At 43.6% G+C, this 11,113-nt stretch overlaps 1 protein-coding gene across 1 annotated transcript in view; it reads left to right on the top strand.

Annotated features, from left to right (window-relative positions):
• Positions 1-9,608: 9,608 nt before the first annotated feature.
• The window catches only part of STAMBPL1 (STAM binding protein like 1), a 46,008-nt gene continuing 44,503 nt past the window's right edge, over positions 9,609-11,113 (top strand). Inside the window, exon 1 of the mRNA XM_023546943.2 lies at positions 9,609-9,984. The gene's annotated coding sequence lies outside the window, so the exon portion shown is untranslated. The remainder of the gene's footprint in view (positions 9,985-11,113) is intronic.

The following is an 11,113-nucleotide window of genomic DNA, read 5'->3' as shown; positions in this document are numbered from 1 at the left end:
TGCAACCTTCCCCCCTCTGTTCCTTTCTGTGCACCACTTCTATAAACACAATCCTTCATCTTTTGGCCTAATCTGCATCCTTCTTCCCCTACAGGGCTGTTAAGGGAACCAATTGACATTATGGCTGAGAAAGTAATGTACAATCAGTAAAGCTAAAATCTAATAAAACTAGCTTGTGGTGAGCTAATGGAGTTTCCTGATTCCCGGTGACCATAATGGAACAGACACAAGATTAGAATGTAGTGCGGTTGTCAGTGGCCTTAACAAGTCCCACCACTCTCAAGATGTTTTCTCTTCTGTAAAGTAAGGAAGTTGGGTTAGATGATGTCTGTGGTAGCTTCTGATCCTAAAATTTGAGGATTCTGCTTATTCAGAAATCCTATTTTCCACCGTAAAGTGTGATAAAGATCCTCTGATAGGGAAAAAAGAAAAAAAAGGCACCATCAACAACCTCTTTAAATTTCTCCTTGGAGTGGGGAGTTCTTTGGGTTTACACAAGTCTCTTAAAATAGAATTAACAGGACACAATGAATTATGATGGCAATGTTAGATATTTAATCAGAAAGACTGAATAAGTCAATGTAAAAAATGAGAGATTCGTGATTGTTTTGCCCCCTGGAGTATGACGAATCCCGTAGTTTCTAAGAGACTTGGTATGAAACTACATGGTTTCATTCAAGGTCTATTTTGTACATAGTACATTCAAATGGCAAATAACTGTTATCTACATTAGAAGACTAAGTGTTAGTTCCAGCAACACTTGCCTAAATATATATTTAGAGACCTGCTATTTTTAATATTTGTCCTTTGAAAAGGTCATGTCTTTGCCTACATAGCAACACATAAATCTAAGAGTTGTATTTTAAGGCAGTTTTATTCACGCCAATAAAAACTTTAATGGTCACATTTTTTTTTCTACAAGCAGAAGGCATTCTTTTTTTCTGTTGATCAAATTAATTTTAAATTTAAATAACCAATATAATGGTGTCTCGAGTAGTTTATACTTCCTTTTTTAAAGAAAGCTGCTCAAATCTACTGAATAGCTATTAAATAATACCAAAAGCCTGTGATGAAAGGATTCCTACGGCATCGGAACAGCCTCAGGGGAGATGTGAGAGTTAGAAGATATGTTTTGAATGTAAGGGGCATTCGCTGTTCTACCACCTCCCTCCCAGCACCCCCCCACCTTTCTGTCTTCCCACACGCATACTCCATATATATAAATCAACTTGCAGAAAAGTTTTTTGTTTTTTTTTTTTAATCTAACATCCCAAACACTATCAATATTTTGTTCCACATTTGCCAACATCTAATGTACCTAGAAGACCTGGTGGTGCAATGATTAAGAGCTATGGCTGTTTACCAAAAGGTTGGAAGTTCGAATCCACCGGCTGCTCCTTGGAAACCCTAGAGGGCAATTCTGCTCTGCCCTATAGAGTCACTATGAGTTGGAATCGACTCGACGGCAACGGATTTGGTTTTGGTTTTAATGTACCTAAGGTAGTTTTTTTTTTTTTTTTTTAAGGTAGTCCCAGGATGGCGCAAAAGGTTTGCACTCATTTACTTACCTAAAGGTTGGCAGTTCAAACCCACCCAGCAGCACCTGGAAGAAAGGCCTGGCAATTTGCTTCCATAAAGATTACAGACAAGAAAACCCTATGGAGCAGTCCTACTGTGCAACACATGGGGTCATCATGAGTCTTAATCAAGTCAATAGCAACAGGCTTGGTTTGGCTATTTGGAATGTACCTAAATCAAAGGATCAAATAAATATCAGTTGAAGAGAGAATTTAGATTTTTTCATCAAATATCTGCCTGTATGTTGAAACATTTCTTAATAGTATCTAGCCCTATATCTGCAAATTATAGTTTTCAAAAATGCTTTCCTGTACATTAGCTTGTTGGCCTAGGAGGTATCTGGACTATTACTTACCTGTTTCCAATGGGAAAAAGTAGGTTTGGGAAAACAAGGCCTAGGACAGTTTGTAAACGGCAGCAGAGGGCAAGGTTCCAGGTATTGGCACCCTTGCACAGTATAACGGACATGAGGATGTATAAAAGAGGATGTAGTGGATATAAAATTCTCTAAGTCTAAAGTAACTAATACGAAGAGAGCACTAAACTGAGTCACACAATGGAAAGATCCAATCAAATGTGCCTGTGGTTTCCACCTTTGAAGCAGCTGCTTCCTGCATTTATCGACACAGGCTAAGTTACCACATCCATTACGTAACTCCTCAAAGGAAAAACAGGTTATTTAGAACTTATTAGCTCCCTAATGGCATAGACCAGCGGCTCTGTAACTATTGGTCTCAGGACTTCTTTACGCTCTTAAAAGCTATCAAAGACTCCAGAGAGCGTTCATTTATGTGCATTATATCTATCAAATTTTACTATATTAGAAAATGAAGCAGAAATTTAAGAAATCTCTTATCAATATATTTTAAAAAACAATAACAAACCAATTACATGGTAGCCTAAATATAAATTTTTTTATTACGATATAACTATATTTTCCAAAACAAAACAAAAAATTGGGGAGAAGACTGTCATTATTTTACATTTTTAACAAATCTCTTCAATATCTGTCCTAACAGAAGACAACTGGATTCATGTATCTGCTTCTGCATTTGAGGTGTTATAAATACATGTAGCTCTGGAAAATTCCACTGTAAACTTGTGAGAGAATGACAGTAAAAAAGACAAATAATGTCTTTGTATGAAAATAGTCTTAACTGTGCAGGCTCTCTGAAAGAACTTCAGGGTTCCCCAGGCCACACTTGGAGAACCCCTGGTATAAACAATAGCACAACCCAGGATTTTAAGGAGACATTTTTTAAAGGACAATAATTTCTGAGGTACATGCTTTTAAGTACATAACAATCTCTAAAATGAGTATTTCTTCCAGCAGAATCAGTTAGATACTTCGATTCTTGTCTTTAAACCCTGGAGATTACGATTTTAGAGATAAGCCAGTCAGGAAATTGAAATCTGTGAAACAAAGAACAATACTCCTGCCCATCTGGTTTCGGCAAGAAACCCCAGTGAGCCTGGTTGTTACCTCAGGGACCACCAAGGTATGTGCACACACCAAACAATTAGAGGAGTACATGAATTGAAATTTGATGAACGTAAATCCAACTTTGCATAATTTCTGTTTGTACTGAGCTGTAAAAAATACAATCTGACCAGAATGATGACAGATGGGGACAGGGAAGTTACTCCAAGCTCTTGAGCTTTCAGATGCCTTAGCAAGGGTGGCAGACCTCCACATTAGGGCCAATTAGAGGCAAAAAGGGGCCTCTTTGTCTTGGATACTAACAACCTGAGGCCGTTCCAGTTTTTCTGAACATATCTGTCTCTAATGTGGGACTCGGAAAAAAAATCTGAGTGCTGGCTCCGTATTACTCATCCAGCGGGGAAGGTGTTAATGTTTTGTCATTTGTCATCAGTTGGAAAATACTCAAATGTAGCATTACTTAATGAGAGCAATTTAGAATCTAATGTTCTATTTCTACATGTGCATCAACTAAGGCAGATGACAAGGAAGCCACAATCCCTTATCAGTCTTCTCCTTCCTTCCTTCCTTCCTTCCTTCCTTCCTTCCTTCCTTCCTTCCTTCCTTCCTTCCTTCCTTCCTTCCTTCCTTCCTTCCCTCCTTCCCTCCTTCCCCCCTTCCCCCCTTCCCCCCTTCCCCCCTTCCCCCCTTCCCCCCTTCCCCCCTTCCCCCCTTCCCCCCTTCCCCCCTTCCCCCCCTTCCCCCCTTCCTCCCCTTCCCCCTTCCTTCCGTCCTTTCTCAAACCCTTCCGATGTACTTATTAGGGATGATGCACTGTTAGAGATACAATCTCATATTTATTTGTCTACCAATTCTGTTTATTTTTACCATTAAAAAAAAATTACCATTAAGTACTTCTTTTCCCTAAATAAAAGCAAAGCTTGCCCATTATAGAAAATTTTTTAAATACATGGAAGAATAAAGATCAAACCCAAACCAAACATACTACCATTGAGTTGATTCCGACTTATAGCGACCCTTTAAGACAGGGTAGAGCTGCCCCATAGGGTTTCCAAGGCTGTAATCTTTACAGGAGCAGACTGTCATGTCTTTCTACTGTGGAACAGCTGGGGGTTTTGAACTGCTGACCTTTTGGTGAGCCGCTAAATGCTTTAACCATTGCATTCCTCTGAAGAATAAAGGAGATTATAATTGCCCATCACTTACTCTTGAGGGGATAATTTTAATAAATTCATCTAGATATTTTCCTATCTTTTTACCTGTAAAAATAGCACGGCGTCAGACCTCCTCTAACTGCAGGTGGCGAGAGAGTCAGCATCAGCATCATCCCGAAGCTGATTCCCGGGAGGCGGAAGTCCAACGTACCTCTGCTCTTCGACTTTTCTGACCCGTTCTGAGACCAGCTGTCCTTCCCAGAGCACTCTCTACTTCTCTGCTGGGTTCCGTAAGTTGTGGCAATGGCCACACAGAACTCACAGGCCATACTCACGATTACGGGGTTGATTAGGGAAGGCACAGGTTAAAATTCAAGATCAGGAGCAACTTAAAAGTAACAGCAACAACTCACAATACAGTTCTTCAATCAGGATAGCTTCTTCTTACTAGCTCTGTAAATCTTCATCTAAAAAAAAAAAGTACAAAAAAACAAAAAAAAAGAATAGCTTCTTCTTCTGTCGTGCCTGTAGGCAGGCCTCTGCCACCAGGCCCTGCTCGGGCCTGGCCTCTCACCTTCAGCCTCGGCTCCTCTGGGGCCTAGCCTCTGCCCTTTTCAGGCAAGAGTTACAAAGCTCTTTAGCTCCACAGAAAGTTGCCCAAGAGGCACCCCACTCCGCCATAAAGCCTCCTGCCCAAAGGTGCTCAGCTCTTTCATTCTGTGGGTTGTTGAGCCCACTGTAGCCACCTCTCTCCATGAGCTGGGAAGCCCACACACCATCTCATGCCAATCTTCTGGTTCTGCTGCAGCTGTTTCTCTGCTGCTGGACTCTGCTCTGCTTGCTGCCACTTCTTGCCACACTATCTCACTCTGTCTTCCATGTTACAGCTTTCTCTGTCTCCTCGGTCTAGGAGGTGCTCAGCACAGGGACCCTGGATCCAATGGACATGTTCTGCTCCTGGATCTTCTTCCTGATGGCAGTCAGGTCCTCCCTTTAGCCTCTGGGATTGGCTTCTGAGCCCTGGTGGTGCAGTGGTTAAGCATTCGGCTGGTAACCAAAAAGGTCAGCAGTTCAAATCTACCAGCTGATCCTTGGAAACCCTATGGGGCAGTTCTACTCTGTCCTATAAGGTCACTGCGAGTTGGAATTGACTCGACAGCAATGGGTTAAGCCTAGTAGGATAGCAAAACTGACAGATCCCCTCATTAGGGTTCCATATAACTTATTTGTATAGTCCCACCCCTGCAAGGGTTCTAGGCACCTTATTTGCATTAGCAAGTTGTCCAATCCCCTTGGTGCGCCACAAGTACTTTATTTGCAAAGTCTTGCCCAATCATTTTGAGGGAGTTACAAGACTATGTCTAGAAGGGCCATATAGAAACAATTCACTGCACCACATTACCTACTTGACAATATATGTCTATGCAATTCTGTGTCCTTTTTTGTTTAACATTATATCATAAGCAGTTTCAATGTTGTTGAAAATCCATCATGAACATCATTTTAATGCCCAAAGTTGTATTTTACTATAAATAACACTGTAATAAGTGTCTCCATGGAGAAACATTTTTCCTCATTTCAGATTTTCTTAAGATAGATTCCTTCCTGGAAGTGGAATTACTCAGAAAAAGCATGTCAACATTTTACAGCTTCTCTTAACATATTAGCAAATTTCTTTTACTGTAATGTATCAGAATTATACCACTAGATTTGAGAACCCATTTCATTGCACTCTTACCAGTATTGAAGGCAATGTTTATTTACAAGTAATTTTTGCTAACATGATTGGTAAGGTTAAAAAAATTCTTATCATCTTAAAAATTTGCATTTTTTATTAATAATGAGATTGAATCTTTAAAAGTGCAGGTAAAATTATAGATCCTTTTAAAATTCTTTAAGCTAAAAGTAGTAAAAATACTTCTGTGTCAACTCTTTATCAACTCAATTAATGAAAGGGAAGCACAGCTTGGATCATCCCAAAACTCACTGTATCAGTCAGAGTTCTTCATGACTAACAATGAAACCAATTCTGAGTAACTTAATCAGAACAGAAATTTATTGGAAGGTCACCAGGTAAAGAAACAGGAAGTCTGGAGAACCGGATTCATCAAACAGGCAGGGAAGCTTCGCCGTTGGGATCAGAGCAGAGGTCACACCACCCAAACATCCAGCGAGGATACCAGTGGTACTGCCACTGGACACTACCACCTCTCACCTCTGGCACTGCTGTCCATAGACACAGAAGCCACTTCACAGTGAGTGGAATTAATTCTTAATGTCTCTCCCTTGAATCACAGACTCCAGAGTCAAAGATCTGGACAGAAGCCTCTGATTAGCTGAACTTAGGTCATGAGATGGTACTGTAGCTGCCAGGGGGCAGGGACAGTAAGTGTTGGGACATTTTGGCTTTTCTGAGGGTTTGGATGCTATGTTGTCAGACCATGATCAACAACCACTGTAATTGTGTATATGAAATATTTTGTATCATAATAGGATTCTGGTTAACCTTTTTAATTATCTCTGAATTTTAGATTGCTCAGAAGGACATGAGATTATCTTGTCCAGAACTATAAACTCAAATGTCTACCAGAGCCTCAAATGTCAGTGGGATGGGGTGTACGGAGGTGGTGGGGACTGCTGAAAACTGAAGAGGAACTTCCCAAACTAAAGGGGGCATCTGCTACTTGGCTCCAGTTGATGATTGCCAGACCCTGAAGTGGACCAAATGTTGTGAGATCTTCCAGTTTTTCAGAAAAAGCCAAAAATTCGAATTTTTATGTAATTTCCCGGTTTTAAAATTTGGAATGAAATTCAAAATTAGAAAACAACATCATTGCTTCTTAAAAATCAAGGTTACAGGCTGTCAGATTGTGACCTCCAATAGTTAAGCCTCCTCATTTTAAAAACCAATGCACATGGGGTCCTAAAAGCTTGTGAGTCGGCCATCTAAGATACAATTACTAGTCCAGTCCTGTCTGGAGTAAATGAGAATGAAGAAAACCAAAGGCGCAAGGAAAATATTAGCACAAAAGACTAAAGGACCACATGAACCACGGCCTCCACCAGCCTAAGCCCAGAAGTACTAGATGGTGCCTGGCTACCGCTACTGACTGCTCCAACAGAGTTCACAACAAAGGGTCCCAAGCAAAGCAGGAGAAAAATATAGAACAAAATCCTAATTCACAAAAAAAGACCAGACTTACTGGTCTGACAAGAGACTGTAGGAACCCCCAACACTATGGCCCCCGGACATCCTGCTAACTCAGAACTGAAGCCACTCCCGAAGCCCACTTTTCAGACAAAGATTAGACAGGCCAATAAAACAAACAACAACACACTTGAGGGACCTGCTTCTTACTTCAATCAAATATACAAGACCAATTAGGCAACTCCTGCCCAAAAGCAAGACTAGAAGGCAGCAAGGGACAGAAAAACTAGACGAATGGACATGGGGAACTTGGGTTAGAAAGGAAGAGAGTGCTGTCACATTGTAGTAATTGCAACCAATGTTACCAAACAATACGTGTGTAAGTTTTCGAAGGAGAAAGTAACTTGAGCGGTAAAGTTTCACCTAACATACAATAAAATTAAATAATAATAATGGCCCTGTTAAATTGGAGAGGAGCCCTGGTGGTGAAACAGTTAAGCACTCAGGTGCTAGCCAAAAGGTTGTCAGTTGGGACTCACCCGGCTGTTCTGTAGGAGAAAGACTTGGTGATCTGCCTGTAAAGATTACAGCCAAGACAACCCTGTAGGGCAGCTCTATTCTGTCACATGGGGTCACTATGAGTCAAAATCCCCTCAAAAGCACCTAACAACAACAACAGCAAACTGGAGAAACCAAGGGATCAGAAACCAAAAAGGAAGTTCACAAGAACAAATACATCTGGGGAAGGGAAACAAACTGTGCCCCTTCAAGGTGGGCATGAGATAGCTATGGGTGAGTGTTTTGTATACTAATGGTTCAATAACAGCAAACTTGGTCCTTTGGGGTTTTCCTAGGGAAGAGTGGGCCCCATAAAAACGTTTGTAGCACTAAAGAACTGTTGGGCCTTTACCTGCATTACTGCTATAAAATAGAAATAAGTTGAAAATATCCAAAATGTCCAACAGCAGAATATTTAAATAATCTAAAGCATTGTTAATAGAAAAAATAATATGCAGTTACTAGAAACTTGATTTCCCAAAACAAATACCCAAATAAAAGACCTACGGTATTGTACTTTCTAAAACAAAACAAAACAATGCATAAGATGAGGCCAGGTGAGGTGAAATGGCTGAGAGCAAACACTCAGTGGTGCCAGAGCCAGGGCTAGAAGCCAGGTTTCCAGAGCAAAAGCCAAGGAGGACAAGCCGATATTCCCGACTTGGTTCTACAGCCACTTCTCTCACTTGGAGGTAACTTCCCAAGCAAACTCAGGAAGAGTGCCTGCAACAGTGTGTGTAAAATGTTTATAAATAAATAGAGTCTGTCTAGCCAACAGAAACAGCTTTTGGTGTCAGGTCAGAGTTGAAATCCTAGCTTCTATTACTTTCTAGGTGGGTGACCCAGGGCATATTATTTTTTCTTTGTGACTTAATCATGGAAATAATAAGAGTGCCTTTTATAGGGCTGTGAAGAGGGTGTCCCTGGGTGGCACAAACTGTTAAGCTATTGGCTGCTAACGGAAAGGTTGGTGGTTTGAACCCACCCAAAGGCACCTCTGAAGAAAGGCTTGGTGATCTTCTGAAAGGGCGCAGCTTTGAAAACCGTACGGAACACAGCTCCACTCTGCACACCTGGGGTCGCCAGGAGTTGGCACTGACCGCACAGCCATGGGTTTGGTTTTGGAAGAGAATAAAATGAGATTACATGTATACAGTGCCCGGCACAGCGCAGGCACATGGTAAATACCACAAATAATAATTATAATAACAGTAGGAAGATATTGTTTGTGTTTCCCGAGTACACGAAGGTTGGGGGTCAAGGGTATTTGGTGCTGGTGGTAGGGTACAGATAACTCTTAAAGCCGAATTTCTATTATGAGGTATAAGTGGGATTTCCGCCAGTACCCTAACCTTCCCCGGACTCCAATGCCAGTGTCCCAGCCAAATCCAGCTGCTTCACTGCATACTTCGCCGTCTTCAAGGCACCCACTCAGGTCGTTCTAGCGAAACTGACGGTGGCGAGAAGGGAAAGCCCAGGTGGATCCCCGGGCTGTGGGTGGAACGTGGCGGGTTTCAGATCGGAAGGCCGCACCCAGCCATTTTGCTCTAGTGCTAGCCCATCCGCAGGGACATGCTTCCACCTGCGAGCTTTTTCTGCAGAATGCGGGAGGCCGCCTCCGCGGAGGAGGGGGCGGAGGCAGAGGCGGAGGCGGCACCCAGGGGCCAGGGCCGGGGAGGCCGGGACCATCGCAGTGACAATTTCTTTTCCTGCGGCAGCGGTGGCGGCGGCGGCGGCGGCGGCGGCTGCAGTCTCGGTCTGCCGGCCTGCGCGTGGGTTTGAGAGGGCGGGCGCTGCTTGCCCCAGCGCTGGGAAGCCACCCCCGAGAGAGAGAGGAGGAAGAGGAGAAGAGCAACGCACAGAGCCCGAGCGAGTGCAACTAGCCAGGCTCCATCAGTCCACAGAGGAGAAGGGGAGGCACGGCCAAGGCAAGGGAGTGGGCGACTGCTCGCTGGGTGCCGGGATTACCCGGCTGCAGTGTCTTCCAGCAAAAGCCACGGCGGCCGGGGAGCAGCGGCCACACGGATGCGAAGGCCACACGGCAGGCGCGGGGGCAGCCGCCGCAGTCGCCGTCCCACGCGGGCTCCAGACATCAGAGGTTGCTGGTGAGCAGACGCGCGCGCGCGTGTGTGTGTGCGTGAGTGTGGGCGCGCCCCGGCGCAGGCGGGTGTGCACGCCGAGTGCGTGTGCCCAGTGCGTGTGACCAGCGCGTGTGCCCAGTGGCCGGCGCGCGTCGGCCCTTCTTCAGCGAGCAGCGTCCGGTCCCGCGCTTGCCCCGGGAAGAAGTGCGCTTGGGTGGCTGCTGGCTTCCTTCCTTCCTGGCGTCTGGGCTTCCTCTGTGCGCCCCCCAGCCGGCCTCTAGTGCTTGGCTGTGGCTCCTGGTGGCAGGGCGCGACTCTGGCGGTGACTTACACATGGGTGTGCGTGTGTGTTTCAGCTTCAGCCTTGGGATGCAGCCTGGAAAATGATGTCGACTTTCAGAGGGGCCACTGCGCTTTCTTTGGCTGCGCATGTTGTGGCGAAGGAGGGGTGCGAGCGTTGGAAAACAGACCCTGTACCCTAACTGGGCAGATCAGGTTTACTTTTACGCCTTTTTTGAGCGACTCTAAGACGTTTCCTCTCGCCCTGAGTAATTTTAGCTCTTACCGAAGGCCCCCAATGAAGTGGAATGTCACTAAAACATGTAATTTCCCAGAACTTTCTCTAAAACAACCCACACTGCTGATACCCAAGGGCCTGAAATACTGTAACTACTGGATTAAAAAAAAATTATACAAGGGAAAAAATAAATAATTTTGGAGGCAGAACCTGATCTAATCTAGAGGACTGAATAAAACCTTTAAGTGTTTTAAGGCGGGGGTGGGTGGGCTCTGGGAAGCAATGTTTGGTAGTAAGGAAAACAGACATCTTTCAAAGCAGGGAACACACTGCTTTCCAAACATCCTGCTATCGCTGAGAATAACATGAAGTTCTAGGTTTTAAAGTGTTTCCAGAAATTCAATGCATATCACTACGATGCTAATTTATGATCTCAGGATTCAAGGCCCTGTCAAGGTCAATATGGCAAATTTATTGCAACAGAGAAATTACACCTGAAGGTTTGATTTCCTGTTCAAAGTTTTGGTGATAGTTTTCTATTGTTGTTTTACATACAGATTTAAAGCCTACTTTTCTTTTTTTTTTCCAGATGTTGTTTCAATGGGCAATTTTATGTTTTACTGGCTGGATGCTAAA

This window comes from Loxodonta africana, chromosome 16 (assembly GCF_030014295.1).
Source record: "Loxodonta africana isolate mLoxAfr1 chromosome 16, mLoxAfr1.hap2, whole genome shotgun sequence".
NCBI lineage: Eukaryota > Metazoa > Chordata > Mammalia > Proboscidea > Elephantidae > Loxodonta > Loxodonta africana.
This window is presented reverse-complemented; position numbering and strand designations above follow the sequence as displayed.